Raw genomic sequence first — 23,520 nt, 5'->3', positions numbered from 1 at the left:
GATGTACCATCTCGGTGGTATGTCAGTATCACCTATACTCCAGACCACTTGCATGGTTAGCAAGCGTTGTGATACAATGGCCCTACCGGGCAAACACTTTGGGTTCGCAAGGACTTGGAGTGCCGGGACGGGTTTGCGGATCCAACACTCTGGGTACCTCCGGGTACTTGGGGTTGGTTGAGGACTTGGTGAACAAACACTTGATATACACTCTTCGGATGTACTTCGGGTATCGCCTGTTGTCCGAGACCACTTGCATGGTTAGCAAGCGTTGTGGTCTAATGGCCCTACCGGGCAAACACTTTGGGTTCGCGAGGACTTAGAGTGCTGGTAGTGGTTGGCGGACCCAACACTCTGGGTACCTCCGGGTACTTGGGGTTGGTTGAGGACTTGGTGAACAAACACTTGTTGTACACTCTCCGGATGTACTTCGGGTGTCACCTGTTGTCCGAGACCACTTGCATGGTTAGCAAGCGTTGTGGTCTAATGGCCCTACCGGGCAAACACTTTGGGTTCGCGAGGACTTGGAGTGCTGGTAGTGGTTGGCGGACCCAACACTCTGGGTACCTCCGGGTACTTGGGGTTGGTTGAGAACTTGGTGAAGATACCCCTGTCACCTTGTTCGAGGCCACTTGCATGGTCGCAAGCGTTGTGATACAATGGTCCTACCGGGCAAACACTTTGGGTTCGCAAGGACTTGGAGTGCCGGGACGGGTTGGCGGATCCAACACTCTGGGTACCTCCGGGTACTTGGGGTTGGTTGAGGACTTGGTGAGCAAACACTTGATATACGTTCTTCGGATGTACTTCGGGTGTCACCTGTTGTCCGAGACCACTTGCATGGTCAACGGTTGAGGTGGTGATGGCGGGTCGGTGCTGTAGGGTGCCGGCCTGTTGGCTGCCTTGGCCGGGTTGGTTGGTTAACACTTGATTGAGCTTGCACCCGAGGGTAATGGCACTTGAAGGTGGGTACCGGCTGGCTGACCTGGTGTGATGGTTGGTTGGTGAACACTTGGCGGTACTTGCACTTGGCTGTGCTTGGACTTGAAGGTGGGATCCGGCTGGCCTAGGCCATTGGTGGTTGGTTGGTGGGTTAGCCCTTAGCTGGGCTGGCTGGCTGGCTGGCCATCGGTGGTGTGGTGTGGTGTGGTGTGTGGAGTCGAGCATCGCGCGCCGTTGCCTTCTTCGGAGTGTTGTAGGTACGCAAGTGCTTGCAATGCAAAGAGGTTGGTGATGGAGTGACATTGCCTTCACCATGGAGTTGCGGGTACTTAGGTACTTGCAAGGAGATGGTGGTATGGTGGTGTTGCGTGTGTGGTGTTCGATTAGAAAGATATAATTTCTAAGTCCGGATTAGTGCTGTCAGTGGGGCCGCCGCTAACAGGTCCTGCACGGCCACCGTGGGGCTTGACTTGGCGCTATTCCGGACTTGGGGCGATCACGATGTCCCCGTGCGGGACTTAGAAGATGGAAGAACACAAGTACCCTTATCCCATGACTTGTGAGCGATTGGCATACGTTACCACATGAAGAGAAAAATTGGCTAAGTCCCGGATCCATATTATATGAAGAGAAAAATCGGCTAAGTCCCGGATCCATATTATATGAAGAGAAAAATTGGCTAAGTCCCGGATCCATATTATATGAAGAGAAATATCGGCTAAGTCCAGGATCCATATATAATAACCTAATAATCGGCTAAGTCCCGGATCCATATTATATGAAGAGAAAAATCGGCTAAGTCCAGGATCCATATATAATAACCTAATAATCGGCTAAGTCCAGGATCCATATATAATAACCTAATAACAGGCTAAGTCCAGGATCCATATTATATGAAGAGAAAAATCGGCTAAGTCCGAGATTGAGTCTGTCAGACATACACTTTCAAGATACCACACAAGCAAGCAAGATGGCCTAGTGATGGAACCATATAATATGAAGAGAAAAATCGGCTAAGTCCGAGATTGGGTCTGTCGGAAATACACTATCAAGTTACCACACAAGCAAGCAAGATGGCCTAATGATGGATCCATATGATATGAAGAGAAAAATCGGCTAAGTCCAGGATCCATATAATATGAAGAGAAAAATCGGCTAAGTCCCAGATTGGGTCTGTCAGAAATACACTTCCAAGTTACCACACAAGCAAGCAAGATGGCCTAGTGATGGATCCATATGATATGAAGAGAAAAATCGGCTAAGTCCAGGATCCATATAATATGAAGAGAAAAATCGGCTAAGTCCCAGATTGGGTCTGTCAGAAATACACTTCCAAGTTACCACACAAGCAAGCAAGATGGCCTAGTGATGGATCCATATGATATGAAGAGAAAAATCGGCTAAGTCCCAGATTGGGTCTGTCAGAAATACACTTCCAAGTTACCACACAAGCAAGCAAGATGGCCTAGTGATGGATCCATATGATATGAAGAGAAAAATCGGCTAAGTCCAGGATCCATATAATATGAAGAGAAAAATCGGCTAAGTCCCAGATTGGGTCTGTCAGAAATACACTTCCAAGTTACCACACAAGCAAGCAAGATGGCCTAGTGATGGATCCATATGATATGAAGAGAAAAATCGGCTAAGTCCCAGATTGGGTCTGTCAGACATACACTATCAAGTTACCACACAAGCAAGCAAGATGGCCTAGTGATGGATCCATATGATATGAAGAGAAAAATCGGCTAAGTCCCAGATTGGGTCTGTCAGAAATACACTTCCAAGTTACCACATGAGCAAGCAAGATGGCCTAGTGATGGATCCATATAATATGAAGAGAAAAATCGGCTAAGTCCGAGATTGGTTCTGTCGGAAATACACTATCAAGTTACCACATGAGCAAGCAAGTTACCACATGAAGAGAAAGCCGGCAAAGTCTGGGAATGTTACCACATGAACTGGAAAATGGGCAAAAACCTACCTTCACAGGGAACGTGAATAAGTAAGGCTGTAGACATCGGATCGACAAGCCAAAGACTGATATGGAAAGGAAATGAGTAGTACTAGCTTTCCTGAGAGTTGCAGAGCTTAGACTGCATATGAACGAAAGTTATTAAGCGTCAAAGTCAGAGAAGTTACCCAAAGGAACACAAGTTCCAACTTAGAGCATGTATACCGCCTAGACGGTAAGAGGTACGGCCAGGCTGAGGAATAAGGAAATGTTGGCCAACATGTTCCCTAACTATCCCCCGAAGACCGCAAAGCAATCCAACATCAACCAAGAAAGTTATAGCCCGATCAAGGAAACACCTACTTTGCACCGATATTGCACCAAATACATGTACCAAGCACCTTCGGTTGCATACCTGCAGGGGTTTACCATAGTAGGCCATGGAAGACCGATATACCGAACATAATCACTTTCTATCTCCTCGGGTGTTTGAGATAGCGCTTTGCGGTACAAGAACGAAAGTTAGACTTTATCTTGGTGCATCTTTTTGCCCAAGATCACAAGACCCTATCTACCAAGGCAAGAAAGTTGTGTGGGGACAAAATGTCCAAAAGTGCCCAAAGTGGCACACTTGAACCATATATTCGAGAAAAACACAAGTGTGGGCCCGAGCTAGCAAGTTGAAATGTTCTGACCGTCAGTAGCCCTAGTTGAGGTGCACTTATCATTATATGAGGCCAACGTGCCAGCTAGTCTCTAAAGGGGCGATATGGGTGTTCCAAGGTTTGTACCCAATTGAGGAAAAAACAGGGTAAGGTACGGTGTACCGCGAATAACTCGGGCTATAGATGTCCGATCGATGAGTTTGGCATATGTATGGAAAGGTCTCGACGAGACCTAACTACCCTGAAAGTATGAAGGCAAAGACTTGAATGACCGGGAAGTTATTAAGTGCACAAGTGGTAAAGTTGCACCAAAGTCCATGTTACCCGAAGTGGTACATGAACACCCAATATTCGACCAAAACACAAGTTTAGAGACGAGCTAGCGAGCTACATTGTTCAGACCGTCAGTAGCCCGCATCAAGACACGCATTTCATTATATTGAGCCTAGCCGCTAGCTCGACTCGAAGTCGGTCATATGGTTGGTTGATGGTTTGGACCGACCACGTGGTGTACCAAGGTGATGTACCTTTCATGAATTAAAACTCTAACTGTATGGCACTGAGCGACAAGCTAAGGTGTGATTTGGAATAGTCTTGAGTGGGACTATTTAGGAAAAATGCGAACAAAAAATCACAAAGTCCTTGGGCGAAGCTATTAGCGAAACATAGAGCAAATTGGTACCAAAAACTATGGAAATGGGACTTGAGTCAAAAATAACCGCAAGTTGGAGAAGAGATAGCAAGCTTGCGTAGAACAATTATATTTGGTGCATGGTATCACCAACAAAAAAGTATATGGGGCCAAGGTGCTGGCTGGCCTCCAAAGTGGAGATATGGGCGATCCAAAGTTTGTACCCAAGTACGAACAAGTATGGAAAAAACAGGGTAAGGTACCAAGTACCATTAATAACTTCGGCTGTAGATGGCCGAGCGAGGCAAACGGCTCACCGTTGGAAAGGTCTTGGGGAGACCTATCTACCCTGAAAGTTTCATGAGGCTGAGTTGAAAGACCACGGAGATATTAGGTGATGATGGTCCAATTCGGGGACCAAGTCGCAGGAAATGGCGCTTGACCAAAATCACCCTTGGAAGGTGAATACCGGCTTACCGGTAAGAGATAGCGACTTGGCGTAGAATATTCATAAGTTGGGCGTGTAGAGACGCAACTTTTATTATATGGGGCCAACCCGGTCAGGGTGCTCCAAGTCGGTCGTTTGGTTGGTTTATGGTTTGGGCCGACCACGTGGTGTGCCAAGTTGAGGTACCTTTCATGAATTATAACTTGGTCAGTTTGCCACCGAGCGACAAGCTGCGGTGTGTTTTGGAATGGTCTTGAGTGGGACTATCAAGGAAAAATACCAATCGAAAATCAGCTTGTCCATGGCCGAAGCTATTAGTGAAACATATAGCAAAATGGGTCCAAAAACGAATGAAATGGGAATTGGACCAAGAATAACGGCAAGTTGGAGAAGAGATAGCAAGTTGGCGTAGAACAATTATATTTGGTGCATGGTACGACCAACAAAAAAGTATATGGGGCCAAGGTGCTGGCTGGCCTCCAAAGTGGAGATATGGGCGATCAAAAGTTTGTACCCAAGTACGAACAAGTATGGAAAAAACAGGGTAAGGTACCAAGTACCAATAATAACTTCGGCTGTAGATGGCCGAGCGAGGCAAACGGCTCACCGTTGGAAAGGTCTCGGGGAGACCTATCTACCCTGAAAGTTTCATGAGGCTGAGTTGAAAGACCACGGAGATATTAGGTGATGATGGTCGTATTCGGGGACCAAGTCGCAGGAAATGGCACTTGACCAAAATCCCCCTTGGAAGGTGAATACCGGCTTACCGGTAAGAGATAGCGACTTGGCGTAGAATATTCATAAGTTGGGCGTGTAGAGACGCAACTTTCATTATATGGGGCCAACCCGGTCAGGGTGCTCCAAGTCGGTCGTTTGGTCGGTTTATGGTTTGGGCCGACCACGTGGTGTACCAAGTTGAGGTACCTTTCATGAATTATAACTCGGTCAGTTTGCCACCGAGCGACAAGTTCCGTTGTGTTTTGGAATGGTCTTGAGTGGGACTATCAAGGAAAAATACAAATAGAAAATCAGCTTGTCCATGGCCGAAGCTATTAGTGAAACATATAGCAAAATGGGTCCAAAAACGAATGAAATGGGACTTGGACCAAGAATAACGGCAAGTTGGAGAAGAGATAGCAAGTTGGCGTAGAACAATTATATTTGGTGCATGGTATGACCAACAAAAAAGTATATGAGGCCAAGGTGCTGGCTGGCCTCCAAAGTGGAGATATGGGCGATCCAAAGTTTGTACCCAAGTATGGCAAAAACTGGTAGAGGTACCTTTCATGAATTACTGCTCAGGCTGTATGGCACTTAGCGGGACGCTTGGCTCTGGTATGGAATAGTCTTGAGTGGGACTATCAAGGAAAAATACGAACAAAAAATCACCATGTCCACGGACGAAGGTATTAGCGAAACTTAGAGCGAAATTGCGACCAAGTCGCTGGAAATGGCCCTTGGACCAAGTATACCGTCAAGGCGGTACGAGATAGCGAGTTGACGTGGAATATTTATAAGTTTGCCTCCACGAGACGAAAGTTTAGTTATATGGGGCCAACCCGCTCAGGGTTGTCCAAGTCGGTCATATGGCTGATCGAAATTTTCGACCAAGTACTGAGAAAACAGGGTAAGGTACCGTGTATCTCGAATAACTTTGGCTGTAGATGTCCGAGCGAGGCAAACGGCATAGCGTTGGAAAGGTCTTGAGGTGTTCTAGGCACCCTGAAAGTTTGAAAAGGCTATCTGGAAAACTCGTGGAGATATTAGAGAAACATTGGGCCCAAAAGATACCAAGTCGCAGGAAATGGGCCCTCCAAGAACACCCTAAAATCCCAATTACGGCTAAGTTGCAGGCCAGCTAGCGAAGTGAAATGTTCTAGGCATAACTAGAACACGTTAAGGCGCAACTTTTTGAATCAGAACTTTTTTCGATATCTGGCCCCCAAAGGGGGGATATGGGCGATCAAAGGATTTTTCCAAGTTTCGGTACTTTTTACGGTATCGCTCATAGCTCCGGCTGTATGCAAGCAAATGACAATCTAAGACATGATTTGGAAAGGTATTGAGCAGTACTAACTTACGTTAGAACACAGCGAAGCGCTATCGGTTCATGGCAAGGCCGATATAAGCAGTCAAAGATGAAAAATGTTGACAAAATGAACAAAAATTACCTTGGTACGCGAATAGCGGCCAGGGATGAAGAGGTACGAAGGTGGTGTAGAAGAATTATAATTAGGGCTTGGTACGCTCTAAAAGTTTGCCGAAGACCGCAAAGCGCTCAGACCCATAGAAAGTGGCCATTTGGGCCGAACAGTGCGTGCAAAGAGGTGAAAATGCAAAAATTGCACTTTGGGGGGCGATTTGCGGGGGGAAGGAGGGGTCGGAGGGCAAAATGTCCCTTGACCAAAAAGTCTTATCTCGTCGAGATCTACAACATTGCCGAAGACCGCAAAGCGCTAGCTCGCAATCGAAAAATCGAGAATTTGAAAATTTTCTAAGTCTTGGGCTCCCTAAGGAAAAGTTTCAAAAATCACGTTTGTCCCCAATTTTGAAGGGGAAGGAGTCGGTTCCGGGGCATGGTGTCTTCGGCAAAAAGTCTTATCTTTTTGCGTACTTTCGACTAGTTCAATAAAAATTTTTGACCCAAAATTTGTTCGGCGGACCCCTAGGTCGAAAAACCCGAAAAAAGTCGAAAAAAGTCGAAAATGTCGAAAAATGAGAAAACCTCATATTCGGACTCTACACGAGCCCCAGATATTGAAAAGTGAAATCCGCGGTCGATTTGGAACAAAAAATTGACCTAGGCAAAGTTGTATGGAGGTAGGGACCCCTGAGAAAAAAGTTTGGTCCCGAGGCTCCTTGGACCACCAAGTCCCTAGGTCGGACCAAAATCGGAAAAAATCCGACCAAAGTCGAAAGTGTCGAAAATTTTAAAAAACCCCTTTTGGGGCCCTATGGCCTCCCTAGATAATGAAAAGTGAGGTCCGCGGCCGATCCGGAAGAAAAACTTGACCTAGGCAAACTTGTATGACGGTGGGGACCCAAAAAAATTTCGATGAGTGTAGTTTAGACAGGCCGGAAAATGTATCGGTGGTCCGTATCAAGGGACGTCTTTTAGTTCCATGGGGTGGTGGTCGTCGAACAAAGTCGCCTAGGTCGACCACCAGAAAGACCAGTCGTGTTGTAATGGATGTTTTGACCACTTTACTAGGGAAACCTAGTAGGTCGAAGCAAATTTGGGGTTCGAGATGAGTTGGTGAAAGTTGGTCCAACCTAGGTGTGCTTGGTGGAGGTTGACCATGAAAGTAGAGCATGATAGGAATGACCATAACTTTGGTTCTAGATGTCGGATCGGTACACTTGAGGCAGTTTTGGAAAGGTGAAGGCCTGCTCTAGCTATGTTTCCTACCAAGCTGAGCGCCTACTAGTGACCCGGAGGAGGTATTAAGGGTCAAAGGCAAAAAGGGGTACCCTAAAGTGCATGTGACCAAGAAAATGGGAAAAACGGTATCGCCTATAGCTCAGGCTGTATGGCTCGGATCGGAAAGCTTGGATATGCGTTGGAAAGGTCTTGACGAGCGCTAGCTATGTGTCCTACCAAGCGAAGCGCTAGGTGTTGAGCAAGTCGGTCATATTAGAGGGCAAAGGTGAAAAATGGTGGTTTAGAGGCGAAAATTCACCTTATGATCGAAAATAGCGGGCGAACGATAAGAGCTACGAACACGGCGTAGAACAATCATAAGTACGTTACCACAAGACCTAACTTTGGCCAATATAGAGCGAGAAGATCGGAGGTACCCATCAGGGTGATATGGCTGGTTCAAAGTTGGACCAAAACGAGACTTGAGAAATGGGTTGAAACACGGTATCGCGAATAACTCAGGCTGTATGGAACGGATCGACAAGCTAAGATCAGTGTTGGAAAGGTCGAACCAAGCGCTAACTATAATCCCAAACAACCGAAGCGCTAAGTGTTGAGCAAAACTGAGTTATTAAGCGACAAAGTGGAAAAATAATACCAAAATTTCCAAAAATCACACAAGACCAAGAATACCGAGCAGGCGGTAAGAGATAGCGGGTTGACGTAGAATACTTATAAGTTTGCCTCTACGAGACCTAAAAGTCGTCCATAGACAGCGAGAAGATCGGACCACTCTGGAAGGGTGATACGAGTGGTCAAAAATTGGCAAAAATGAAACATGGCTAAAATGGATTTGACTTGTGCACCGTATAGCTCCGGCTGTATGGCATGGATTGTTAAGCTAGGATATGTTTTGGAAAGGTAACACCCAGCGCTAGATACGACTAGAAGAAAGCAAAGCGCTAACTAGCATGATTTGGAAGTTATTAAGTGTCAAAGTCGAAAAATGTTACCAAAATTGAAACTCGAGTACATTGGGCCAAAAAGTACAAGTTGTGAAATTTGGACTTACGAGTAAAATACCGAGCAGGCGGTAAGAGATAGAGACTTGGTGTAGAACAATTATATGTTGGGCATGTTATAACCTATATTTGGCCCGAACATAGTGACGAGATCGGTGGTACCCAAAAGGGTGGTACAGGTGTTAGATGGTTTTCCCAGAGCATAAGCTCCACATGATATGGAAAACGGGAAACATCATAACTTCGGCTGTATGGCATGGAATGGAACGAACAAGGTATCGATGGAAAGAGAAAAGGTAGCGCTAACTATAATTCCTACCAAGCAAAGCGCTAGCATGTGACCGTTCGGGTGTTATTGTGAGTCAAAGTCAGAAATTGTTACCACGAGAGGCGAAAATCCGACTAAGTCCATGAATACCGGGCTGGCGGTAAGAGATACGGCTTGGCCGTAGAACATTTATAAGTTGGCCAATACAAGACCTAAGTTTCGTCCATAGACGACAAGAAGATCGAAGATACGTGAAGGTGAGATATGGGCGTCCCAAAGTGGGCCTTTGAAAAAGTGACAAACTTCCCTTATAACAGCATACACCAAATATCTCTGGCTCTATGGCACCGAATAAGAAGTTGAGGTCAGCGATAGAAAGGTGATAGTCAGCGCTAAATATCATACGAACAGAGTGAAGCGCTAAAGGGAAAGGATCTTGGTGATATAAGGTGACAAAGTCGAGAAAAGTTGCCTCAAAATCATGAAAAATGTGAAAAAATGGCTAAGTCCCGGGTGCCTTAAGGGCAGGTTGATCGAATGTACCGAGCTGGCGGTACGAGATAGAGACTTGGTGTAGAACAATTATATGTTTGGCATGGCAAGACCTACATTTGGTCAATACAAAGTGAGAAGATCAAAGAAACCCGTAAGGGTGATATTGGTGTCCAAAGGTAAAAAGCACTAAGTCTTGGGAAACTTATATGAAGAAAAAGGACCCTGATGGGTCATATAGGATGGATCGAGAAATCGGCTAAGTCCCAAAATGGGGATGTCAGAACTACACTCAAATGTTACCACACCAAGCAAGGCAAACTTATATGAAGCAAAGGACCCTGATGGGTCATATGGTATTGGTCGAAAAATCGGCTAAGTCCCAAAATGGGGATGTCAGAACTACACTCATGTGTTACCACACCAAGCAAGGCAAACTTATATGAAGCAAAGGACCCTGATGGGTCATATGGTATTTTACGAAAAATCGGCTAAGTCCCAAAATGGTGATGTCAGAACTACACTAAAATGTTACCACACCAAGCAAGGCAAACTTATATGAAGGCAAGGACCCTGATGGGTCATATGGTATTTTACGAAAAATCGGCTAAGTCCCAAAATGGTGATGTCAGAACTACACTAAAATGTTACCACACCAAGCAAGGCAAACTTATATGAAGGCAAGGACCCTGATGGGTCATATGGTATGGATCGAAAAATCGGCTAAGTCCCAAAATGGGGATGTCTGAACTACACTCAAATGTTACCACATCAAGCAAGGCAAACTTATATGAAGGAAAGGACCCTGATGGGTCATATGGTATTTTACGAAAAATCGGCTAAGTCCCAAAATGGGGATGTCAGAACTACACTCATGTGTTACCACACCAAGCAAGGCAAACTTATATGAAGGCAAGGACCCTGATGGGTCATATGGTATTTTACGAAAAATCGGCTAAGTCCCAAAATGATGATGTCAGAACTACACTCAAATGTTACCACACCAAGCAAGGCAAACTTATATGAAGCAAAGGACCCTGATGGGTCATATGGTATTGATCGAAAAATCGGCTAAGTCCCAAAATGGGGATGTCAGAACTACACTCAAATGTTATCACACCAAGCAAGGCAAACTTATATGAAGGCAAGGACCCTGATGGGTCATATGGTATTTTACGAAAAATCGGCTAAGTCCCAAAATGGGGATGTCAGAACTACACTAAAAAGTTACCACACCAAGCAAGGCAAACTTATATGAAGCAAAGGACCCATATGGGTCATATGGTATTTTACGAAAAATCGGCTAAGTCCCAAAATGGGGATGTCAGAACTACACTAAAAAGTTACCACACCAAGCAAGGCAAACTTATATGAAGCAAAGGACCCATATGGGTCATATGGTATTTTACGAAAAATCGGCTAAGTCCCAAAATGATGATGTCAGAACTACACTCAAATGTTACCACACCAAGCAAGGCAAACTTATATGAAGCAAAGGACCCTGATGGGTCATATGGTATTTTACGAAAAATCGGCTAAGTCCCAAAATGGTGATGTCAGAACTACACTAAAATGTTACCACACCAAGCAAGGCAAACTTATATGAAGGCAAGGACCCTGATGGGTCATATGGTATTTTACGAAAAATCGGCTAAGTCCCAAAATGGTGATGTCAGAACTACACTAAAATGTTACCACACCAAGCAAGGCAAACTTATATGAAGGCAAGGACCCTGATGGGTCATATGGTATGGATCGAAAAATCGGCTAAGTCCCAAAATGGGGATGTCTGAACTACACTCAAATGTTACCACATCAAGCAAGGCAAACTTATATGAAGGAAAGGACCCTGATGGGTCATATGGTATTTTACGAAAAATCGGCTAAGTCCCAAAATGGGGATGTCAGAACTACACTCATGTGTTACCACACCAAGCAAGGCAAACTTATATGAAGGCAAGGACCCTGATGGGTCATATGGTATTTTACGAAAAATCGGCTAAGTCCCAAAATGATGATGTCAGAACTACACTCAAATGTTACCACACCAAGCAAGGCAAACTTATATGAAGCAAAGGACCCTGATGGGTCATATGGTATTGATCGAAAAATCGGCTAAGTCCCAAAATGGGGATGTCAGAACTACACTCAAATGTTACCACACCAAGCAAGGCAAACTTATATGAAGGCAAGGACCCTGATGGGTCATATGGTATTTTACGAAAAATCGGCTAAGTCCCAAAATGGGGATGTCAGAACTACACTCAAATGTTACCACACCAAGCAAGGCAAACTTATATGAAGCAAAGGACCCTGATGGGTCATATGGTATTGATTGAAAAATCGGCTAAGTCCCAAAATGGGGATGTCAGAACTACACTCAAATGTTACCACACCAAGCAAGGCAAACTTATATGAAGCAAAGGACCCATATGGGTCATATGGTATTTTACGAAAAATCGGCTAAGTCCCAAAATGATGATGTCAGAACTACACTCAAATGTTACCATACCAAGCAAGGCAAACTTATATGAAGGAAAGGACCCATATGGGTCATATGGTATTTTACGAAAAATCGGCTAAGTCCCAAAATGAGGATGTCAGAACTACACTAAAAAGTTACCACACCAAGCAAGGCAAAGTACCTAGGTGAACCCTAGGAAGAAACACGGACCAAGTCAGATGGCCTAAGTCAATAGAACAAGTGACCTAGGCAAAGTTGTATGGCGCTGAGGACCCTGAAAAATCTGGTTAGTGTAGTTTAGACAGGGTAGGTTTTTGGGTCGGCCGAACCCCCTTATTTTGGGTTTTGGCCTCATCAAGAAGCTACACCTAGGCAAACTGCCTAGGGTGAAAGTGCGAAGACCAATCGAATAGTAAGACAAGTTTTGACCGATCGCCCTAGGCAAGCTTGTATGAAGAAAGGGACCCTAAGGGTCATATGGAAATACATGAAAAATCGGCTAAGTCCCAAAATTGGGATGTCTGAACTACACTAAAAAGTTACCACATCAAGCAAGGCAAAGTACCTAGGTGAACCCTAGCAAGAAACACGGACCAAGTCAGATGGCCTAAGTCAAGAGAACAAGTGACCTAGGCAAAGTTGTATGACGGTGAGGACCCTGAAAAATCTGGTTAGTGTAGTTTAGACAGGGGAGGTTTTTGGGTCGGCTGAACCTCCTTATTTTGGGTTTTGACCTCCTCAAGAAGCTACACCTAGGCAAACTGCCTAGGGTGAAAGTGCGAAGACCAATCGAATAGTAAGACAAGTTTTGACCGATCGCCCTAGGCAAGCTTGTATGAAGAAAGGGACCCTAAGGGTCATATGGAAATACATGAAAAATCGGCTAAGTCCCAAAATTGGGATGTCTGAACTACACTAAAAAGTTACCACATCAAGCAAGGCAAAGTACCTAGGTGAACCCTAGGAAGAAACACGGACCAAGTCAGATGGCCTAAGTCAAGAGTGCAAGTGACCTAGGCAAAGTTGTATGACGGTGAGGACCCTGAAAAATCTGGTTAGTGTAGTTTAGACAGGGGAGGTTTTTGGGTCGGCTGAACCTCCTTATTTTGGGTTTTGACCTCCTCAAGAAGCTACTCCTAGGCAAACTGCCTAGGGTGAAAGTGCGAAGACCAATCGAATAGTAAGACAAGTTTTGACCGATCGCCCTAGGCAAGCTTGTATGAAGAAAGGGACCCTATGGGTCATATGGAAATACATGAAAAATCGGCTAAGTCCCAAAATTGGGATGTCTGAACTACACTAAAAAGTTACCACATCAAGCAAGGCAAAGTACCTAGGTGAACCCTAAGAAGAAACACGGACCAAGTCAGATGGCCTAAGTCAAGAGTACATGTGACCTAGGCAAAGTTGTATGGCGCTGAGGACCCTGAAAAATCGGGTTAGTGTAGTTCAGACAGGGGAGGTTTTTGGGTCGGCTGAACCTCCTTATTTTGGGTTTTGACCTCCTCAAGAAGCTACACCTAGGCAAACTGCCTAGGGTGAAAGTGCGAAGACCAATCGAATAGTAAGACAAGTTTTGACCGATCGCCCTAGGCAAGCTTGTATGAAGAAAGGGACCCTATGGGTCATATGGAAATACATGAAAAATCGGCTAAGTCCCAAAATTGGGATGTCTGAACTACACTAAAAAGTTACCACATCAAGCAAGGCAAAGTACCTAGGTGAACCCTAAGAAGAAACACGGACCAAGTCAGATGGCCTAAGTCAAGAGTACAAGTGACCTAGGCAAAGTTGTATGGCGCTGAGGACCCTGAAAAATCGGGTTAGTGTAGTTCAGACAGGGGAGGTTTTTGGGTCGGCTGAACCTCCTTATTTTGGGTTTTGACCTCCTCAAGAAGCTACACCTAGGCAAACTGCCTAGGGTGAAAGTGCGAAGACCAATCGAATAGTAAGACAAGTTTTGACCGATCGCCCTAGGCAAGCTTGTATGAAGAAAGGGACCCTATGGGTCATATGGAAAATCCATGAAAAATCGGCTAAGTCCCAAAATTGGGATGTCTGAACTACACTAAAAAGTTACCACATCAAGCAAGGCAAAGTACCTAGGTGAACCCTAAGAAGAAACACGGACCAAGTCAGATGGCCTAAGTCAAGAGTACATGTGACCTAGGCAAAGTTGTATGGCGCTGAGGACCCTGAAAAATCGGGTTAGTGTAGTTAAGACAGGGGAGGTTTCAGGGTCGGCTGGACCTCCTTATTTCGGGTTTTGGCCTCCTCAAGAAGACAGACCTAGGCGAATTGCCTAGGGTGAAACTGCGAAGACCAATCGAATAGTAAGACAAGTTTTGACCGATCGCCCTAGGCAAGCTTGTATGAAGAAAGGGACCCTTAGGGTCATATGGAAATTCATGAAAAATCGGCTAAGTCCCAAAATTGGGATGTCAGAACTACACTAAAAAGTTACCACATCAAGCAAGGCAAAGTACCTAGGTGAACCCTAGGAAGAAACACGGACCAAGTCAGATGGCCTAAGTCAAGAGTATAAGTGACCTAGGCAAAGTTGTATGGCGCTGAGGACCCTGAAAAATCGGGTTAGTGTAGTTAAGACAGGGGAGGTTTCAGGGTCGGCCAGACCTCCTTATTTCGGGTTTTGGCCTCCTCAAGAAGACAGACCTAGGCGAATTGCCTAGGGTGAAACTGCGAAGACCAATCGAATAGTAAGACAAGTTTTGACCGATCGCCCTAGGCAAGCTTGTATGAAGAAAGGGACCCTATGGGTCATATGGAAATTCATGAAAAATCGGCTAAGTCCCAAAATTGGGATGTCAGAACTACACTATAAAGTTACCACATTAGCAAGGCAGACTTGTATGAAGAACGGGACCCAGGTGAAAGTAGCAAATATCCCAAACCGAACATGAATATTATACACACAAGAGTACGAACATAAAGGAACACGGACCAAGCGTGCCGAGAGAATCGGTACTATAGAGCCCTCGTGGTTCTACACAAAGACTTTATGTTAGGGGTTCAAGCCCCATAGTACTCAAACGGTGACAGTAGCAAATATCCCAAACCGAACATGAATATTATACACACAAGAGTACGAACATAAAGGAACACGGACCAAGCGTGCCGAGAGAATCGGTACTATAGAGCCCTCGTGGTTCTACACAAAGACTTTATGTTAGGGGTTCAAGCCCCATAGTACTCAAACGGTGACAGTAGCAAATATCCAAAAACGAACTGGAATTTACATTCTGTTGGTCATGCGGTCGTCCAAAGGGGTCTAGTATCCTGGGATGACAAGCATCACGGGCACAGTCTCGTATCAAAACAGTCGAAGAGGCCCGCGAAAGCTTGCTTTCCATGGCTATGCGATGCACAAATTGAGTTTCTCCGTAGTTATACACAGCGCACAGGTGAAAGTAGCAAATATCCCAAATCGAACATGAATTTTATACACACAAGAGTACAAACATAAAGGAACACGGACCAAGCGTACCGAGAGAATCGGTACTAGAGCCCTTGTGGTTCTACATTGAGAGCCCTCGTGGTTCTACATAGATACTTTATGTTAGGGGTTCCAACCCCATAGTACTAGAACGGTGGAAGTAGCAAATAAACCGAACGTGGAATTTACTTTCTGATGGTCATGCGGTCGTCCAAAGGGGTCTAGTATCCTGGGATGACAAGCATCACGGGCACAGCTCGTATCAAAACAGTCGAAGAGGCCCGCGAAAGCTTGCTTTCCATGGCTATGCGATGCACAAATTGAGTTTACTCACCGTAGTATAAAACGAACGAACCGAACCTATCCGAGTAGGGATAATGGGCGCAGTAACATACTTCTGTGACCCAGCGAGAGTTGAACGAGGTGACATGAACTGTCAGTGGCTTATATCAGATGGGATACATACATGAGATTGCTTTCAAATCTACACTCGAAAACCTAACCAAGTAAAAGCGAACGTGGGGAGGATTCGAAACTGGTAACGAAATCTTAAGCTGGAAAGAGTCATCACTATGGATACATATTATGCGAAACCAATCAAGTGCTCATTACTGATCCAAAACCGAAGAGCACTAGTGAACACCTTAATCTCACCCTAGTTCACATCCAAGTGATCGACCACGTGTGTGAAGCAAAGACCAATCGAATTCCTCAATGGACCGAACACTATGAACAAATGGCCAAAAACGTTATAACTATCCAAACATACTACTATCTAGCGAAAGTCATCACGATGGAACCATACCATGATCTTTAACCTATAGCGCTCACCATATTCCTACCCAGAGTGCAAGTGAACAGATTGCCCACCCTTACCCAGTTCACAACCACGTGATCGACTAACATACCGAGGTTACCACAAGTCAAAGTTATACGTTTACAAGCGCAAGACCAATCGAAAACCCCGAAAGCAATCTCGACCCAAAATGTATTATCCGTGAGTGTAGTCGAGTCTCGTACTCGTCATCTGTAATCGTCGGATAGAATATCCAGTACACGGTTGTCTTTCCAAATGAAATCTACATACAGAACTCGCTCTTGGCAAATGGGTGGCAATGGCGCAATCAGGAGCGAGTTCCCGTCCGGGTGCCAAGTGATTGGCAAATGTCTGGGGGAAAGCAACCATATGTTGATTTGTCTGTTAGTGTACTGGGTGTTTGAGGTATGTAGTATCCACGCTTGGTTGGGTGTGTCAGAGGACCATGGATGCGTTCACAACCCCAATTGGGGTACATCGGGAATGATTTTGTGGAACCGATGTGCCCGGCACACACTAAGTTTTGTTGCAAGTTAATAGTGTGCCATGTCCGGGGGGGTTGTGATTAAACTCTGGTGAATTGCGTACTGTGGTGATTGGGGTATGAAAGCCCCGCAGTTGCAATGATCGGACGCGCCTAGCGTGTCCTTTAGTTGATGGTAGGGAAATGAAGGCCCTTGTCAGCTCACCTAAGTATTCATGGAAGTTTGGCATAAGGTCGCTGTGGTAGGGGTATGAAGGCCCCGTCAGCGCATGCACAATCGGGCGCACGAGCGCTTAGCGGAGTCGAATGCCGCTCAAGTGCCTGTCCGGTGCATCGGGTGTGTGTGATACGAGGGCAATGAGGTTCGCACGGGGGCTCGCCTCCCGTGTGCTACCGGACTTGACAACATATAGAACGTGGTGTTTGCTCCTCCGGGTGCAATGGGACAATGAACATTCGAACGCAAAGTCGGAATTCTGGTTGATCCTACCAGTAATATACGCTCGTCTCAAAGGTTAAGCCATGCATGTCTAAGTACAAACAGATTTAATGTGAAACCGCATAAGGCTCAGTATAACAGCTATAATTTACGAGATCATCAACCTAGTTACTTGGATAACTGTGGAAAATCTAGAGCTAATACATGCAACATGCCAGGACCCTCGCGGGAACTGGTGCACTTATTAGTCAAACCAATCGCGGGTTCTCCGTGTCATTGAGTTGAAGTCTGGATAATGATGCTGATCGTATGGTCTCGCACCGACGACAGATCTCGCAAATATCTGCCCTATCAACTATGGATGGTAGTATAGAGGACTACCATGGTTGCAACGGGTAACGGGGAATCAGGGTTCGATTCCGGAGAGGGAGCCTGAGAAATGGCTACCACATCCAAGGAAGGCAGCAGGCGCGTAAATTACCCAATCCCGGGACGGGGAGGTAGTGACGAGAAATAACAATATGAAACTCTTTAATGATGTTTCATAATTGGAATGAGTAGAGCATAAATCCTTCTACGAGGATCAAGTGGAGGGCAAGTCTGGTGCCAGCAGCCGCGGTAATTCCAGCTCCACTAGCGTATATTAAAATTGTTGCGGTTAAAACGTTCGAAGTTGATACTTGTCCAACACAGTCCGGCTCCGCCGACCCGGTCAACCCGTGGTCGGTGGGCCAAGTCGGAATCTGGTTGCGACTCAATGGTGTGGTAGGGCACCAAGTCTGTGTCATGGTGTGCCCTTCAACGGGTGCAAGTGTAACATAGAGCTCGACCGCTCACGTTTACCTTGAACAAATTAGAGTGCTTAAAGCAGGGTGCCCAAACGCCCTAGAATAATCTTGCATGGAATAATGGAATACGACCTTGGTCTAATCTTTCATTGGTTTGTACTCAGACCGGAGGTAATGATTAACAGAAGTAGTTGGGGACACTAGTATTACGGCGCGAGAGGTGAAATTCGTAGACCGTCGTAAGACTAACTAAAGCGAAGGCATTTGTCAAGGATGCTTTCTTTAATCAAGAACGAAAGTTAGAGGATCGAAGGCGATTAGATACCGCCCTAGTTCTAACCGTAAACGATGCCAACTAGCAATTGGGAGACGCTACAACCAGGTGCTCTCAGTAGCTTCCGGGAAACCAAAGTCAGGTTCCGGGGGAAGTATGGTTGCAAAGTTGAAACTTAAAGGAATTGACGGAAGGGCACCACAATGAAATGGAGCTTGGGCTCGCAGTCATTGCGGGGTCATTCCGGTCAAACGGTGTGACGGCGTGAACGCCTGGAATACTGGCCTCCTCGTGGCGCCACTGGACCCCCTGGAGACAGGGGTGACGAACAGAGATCCGGGTGGGAGGGGTACCCGACCTCCCGTGCACTATCAGGGTGAAACTCTTGAAGGTGTATTTCTATGTTTGCTCGGTGGCCCAACACTGTAGCACTCTTGATCATGACTGGACGGGGTATGGTAGTGCGCCGCAGACGGAACGGGCCTTGTAAGGTGTCTTTAATCCTGGTTTTAGATATCTAGCCCTCTGGTCTGTTTAGCCTCTCCGAGTGAGGGAGGTTAGGATGGACCCTATGTCAGCGGACAGGACCGCGAAGACGTAGGGAGTGTTACGGAAGGGATTCACTCTCCTGGAAGTTTCACGAAAAGTCGCAAAGGTCGAAGTCCAGATGTGCTCTGTCCTCTCCCAGGGCGCAGGACTGAAACCGATGCGCAGGCCGCGAGTGGTCGTCCGGATACGAAGGAGTTGGTGGTGCTTCTCCTGGGGTTGCTGGCGGGCGAGTAGGATGGTCCCGCCAACCATCGAAAGTCATGACCAGCAGCAGAACGGACGACGCTTGCGGCACAGGCGGGCACATTAGTGCAGGCGCGAAAGCGCACAGTAGGAAGGTGACGGAAAGGTCTATGGGGCGACTTGCCATACGTCGATAAGGGATGCACCGGTGAGCGTTGGCACCAAGGTGGTACCTATTCGACAATTGGCTCGTCAAACCGGAAACCGGCCTGTCAAGGGCCTGGCACAAGACCAGCCAGGCCAAAGGAAGCACCAGCGGGTGCAGAACGAGTGAATGCAGGACAGGCTATGGGGAGATTTGGGATTTGTCGGTAAGGGATCCATCGGTAAAGCTCGGCCGGTGATAACTATGCGATAATGATCAAGTCAATCCAGAAACCTGAACTGTCAAGGGCCTGGCACAACATCGGCCAGGCCAAGTGGAGGAGGGCAAGTCCGACAATGACGCGACAAAGGATTGGCTGACGTAGGGCGCCGAGGATACCCGGTCAAGGCAACCAAGTCTTCCATGACTAAGTCAAGTCAGACGTTGGACGACCCCAGGGTGAAGGGAACAAGACCGGATACTTAAGGTTTGTGATGCTTTGGGGAGGGATGCACCGGGGGTTACGCCTGATACCCGCCAATCGCGGTACCGAACCATCGCTGAACAACCTCTAGGACGCCGGTCGAGTTCAGGGCCTTGTACAATCCAAACAGGCCACAGGGGACGGCACGTAGACCGAGCAGGAGCTTGGTTTTGCGGGCCAGCATGAGTAACATCAAGAAGTGTCAGATATCGGAGACCCAGCACGTAGACGAGGCAGGAGCCTAGTTTTGCGGGCTGACGCATCCGCATGATATTTGAACCTTAGTGCAAGTCCCATTTACGGGATTTTAGGAGGTAGTGGTGTCATGTAAGTCAGCTGTCGGATCGATCTTCTGAGCCGCTTAAGTTGCATTGCGCCGAGTCCGTCTCCTTAGGCTTGGGAAATAGCCCCTGGTAGTCAGGGTAGTACCTGTTAGACCTTTGGCGACACGCGCTTTCACCCTTCAGGAGTTAGTTGCGTGCCACAGTGTCCGTAAAGTGTGATTTTATCCTAGGGACAGATGCCTCTTCCGTCATCGCTTCTACCGTGTAGGTGCACAGCGTGACGGAAGGTTAAAGGCTCAGAGGAGGGAGTAATGTTGGTCATGGTCCCTCGGGGCCAAGGCCAATGTGAACCCTCGTCCAAAAAAAAAAAAAAAAAAAAAATGAAATGGAGCTTGCGGTTCAATTTGACTCAACACGGGAAAACTTACCAGGTCCGAACTTATGGAGGTGAGACAGATTAATAGCTCTTTCTCAAATTTAAGGGTAGTGGTGCATGGCCGTTCTTAGTTCGTGGATTGATTTGTCTGGTTAATTCCGATAACGAACGTGACTCACATATGCTAACTAGAACGCAGTCAGCGTTAATGCGTCGATGCCGATTGGAACGGGTTAGGACCTTTCGGTGGAGTATGACCTGACACCTTCGCTGTTCGTGTGCGCAAGTGCACTTACGGTACGCTGCTTAGCAGGACAATTTGTGTTTAGCAAAATGAGATCGAGCGATAACAGGTCCGTGATGCCCTTAGATGTTCTGGGCTACACGCGTGCTACAATGTGGGTAGCAGCGTGTCTCCTATTCCGAGAGGAACGGGAAATCACTCAAATACTCACTTAGTAGGGATTATGGATTGCAATGGTCCATATGAACTCGGAACTTCTAGTAAGTGCTGGTCATCAGCCAGCGTTGAATACGTCCCTGCCCTTTGTACACACCGCCCGTCGCTACTACCGATGGATTATTTAGTGAGGTCTTTGGAGATGATCGTTCGCTGGATCCTCGTGAACCGCGTCTGCTTTATCGAAGTTGACCGAACTTGATGATTTAGAGGAAGTAAAAGTCGTAACAAGGTTTCCGTAGGTGAACCTGCGGAAGGATCATTAGTGGCCAAGTGATCCTTCCAGAAGTCCGAACCTGCGGGTTGAGACTTCGGCACAAGTTGCCATATGATAATTGACGAAACACTATAGAAGTCCGAACCTGCGGGTTGAGACTCAGGCACAAGTTGCCATATGAAAGTTGACGAAACACTAACAAGTCCGAACCTGCGGGTTGAGACTTAGGCACACGTTGCCTTATACATGACTTCGAACAAATACACAAGTCCGAACCTGCGGGTTGAGACTTAGGCACAAGTTGCCTTATACATGACTTCGAACAAATACACAAGTCCGAACCTGCGGGTTGAGACTTAGGCACAAGTTGCCATATGAAAGTTGACGAAACACTAACAAGTCCGAACCTGCGGGTTGAGACTTAGGCACACGTTGCCTTATACATGACTTCGAACAAATACACAAGTCCGAACCTGCGGGTTGAGACTTAGGCACAAGTTGCCTTATACATGACTTCGAACAAATACACAAGTCCGAACCTGCGGGTTGAGACTTAGGCACAAGTTGCCATATGAAAGTTGACGAAACACTAACAAGTCCGAACCTGCGGGTTGAGACTTAGGCACACGTTGCCTTATACATGACTTCGAACAAATACACAAGTCCGAACCTGCGGGTTGAGACTTAGGCACAAGTTGCCTTATACATACATTGGCCAAATAAACAGAAGTCCGAACCTGCGGGTTGAGACTTAGGCACAAGTTGCCATATTATATTCGATCAAACACTAAGTAGTCCGAACCTGCGGGTTGAGACTCAAGACCGTAACAAGATGTCACTATACAAGTCCGAACCTAAGGGTTGAGACTTAATGCGATCTAGATACCAAGTTGACATCCAATACCTGTTGAGCAAAACCAAAGATTCCCTGTTCTCGAATGATTACACTATATAACAGGGAATCTTGAAGAAATCAAGCAAGCGTGAAACAAAGTCATCACTTGGGCATGCTCGATAGCCAACCACATGACCTTAACCTAAGAGAGCATGCAAACCACATGATACCTATAAACGATTAACCCGCCCTAGTTCAATCGTTCACCAAGTGATGACTTCAGTATGGCTAAGAGAAAAACTTTTAAATGGGAAAAACTCTAAGTCCGAACCTCCGGGTTGAGACTTCCGCGTCGGAGGTGGGCGCACCTCCTATCCGAAAGATGATGAATCAGGGGTGTTCGGTCAGCAATGGTCGGATACCCCGTCGTAGTCCAACTATGACAATCAAAGTCAAGACCTCCGGGTTGAGACTTTCCGCGAGTACAAGCATAAAGGAACACGGACCAAGCCGTACCGAGAGAATCGGTACTAGAGCCCTCGTGGTTCTACATTGAGAGAGCCCTCGTGGTTCTCATTAGGGGCTTTATGCAAGTCGTACTCAATAGTGTGGTGTGAAGTATAAAGTATAGTCTTCGCCTGGTCCACGCTGCTTCGGCGGTCCTGGGTAAGATAGTTCATTCTAGCTTGCCCTATAGTGGAATGAGGACACTTAATGCTTCGTCTTTTAGCGGCGGCTAGACTCCTCCTCACGGGGAACGAGTTGACGCACACAGCGGCGGCTTACGCACTATGGCAATCATGGATGCCTGAAGATTCCGTGAAGTTCTCCCCTGGTCCACGCTGCCTCGGCAGTCCTGGGTAAAATGGAATATTTCCAGCTTGCCCTATAGTGGAAGAGGACTATCCAACAATACAAAGTCAAGACCTCCGGGTTGAGACTTTCCGCGTCGGTGGTGTCGCGCACCGCCTATCCGAAAGATGGTGTAACAGGGGTGTTCGATCAGCAATGGTCGGATGCCCCGTCATAGTCCAACTATGACAACCAAAGTCAAGACCTCCGGGTTGAGACTTTCCGCGTCCGGAGGTACGCGTACCGCCTACCCGAAAGATGGTGTGCTTCTGGGGTATTCGATGAGTCGGATACCCCGTCGTAGTCCAACTATGACAATCAAAGTCAAGACCTCCGGGTTGAGACTTCCGCGTCCGGAGGTACGCGTACCGCCTACCCGAAAGATGGTGAATCAGGGGTGTTCGATCAGCAATGGTCGGATGCCCCGTCGTAGTCCAACTATGACAATCAAAGTCAAGACCTCCGGGTTGAGACTTTCTAAGAGTACAAGCATAAAGGAACACGGACCAAGCCGTACCGAGAGAATCGGTACTAGAGCCCTCGTGGTTCTACATTGAGAGAGCCCTCGTTTTTCTCATTAGGGGCTTTATGCAAGTCGTACTCAATACTGTGGTGTGAAGTATAAAGTATAG

Source organism: Anopheles coustani (assembly GCF_943734705.1).
Source record: "Anopheles coustani chromosome X unlocalized genomic scaffold, idAnoCousDA_361_x.2 X_unloc_12, whole genome shotgun sequence".
Taxonomy (NCBI): domain Eukaryota; kingdom Metazoa; phylum Arthropoda; class Insecta; order Diptera; family Culicidae; genus Anopheles; species Anopheles coustani.
This window is presented reverse-complemented; position numbering follows the sequence as displayed.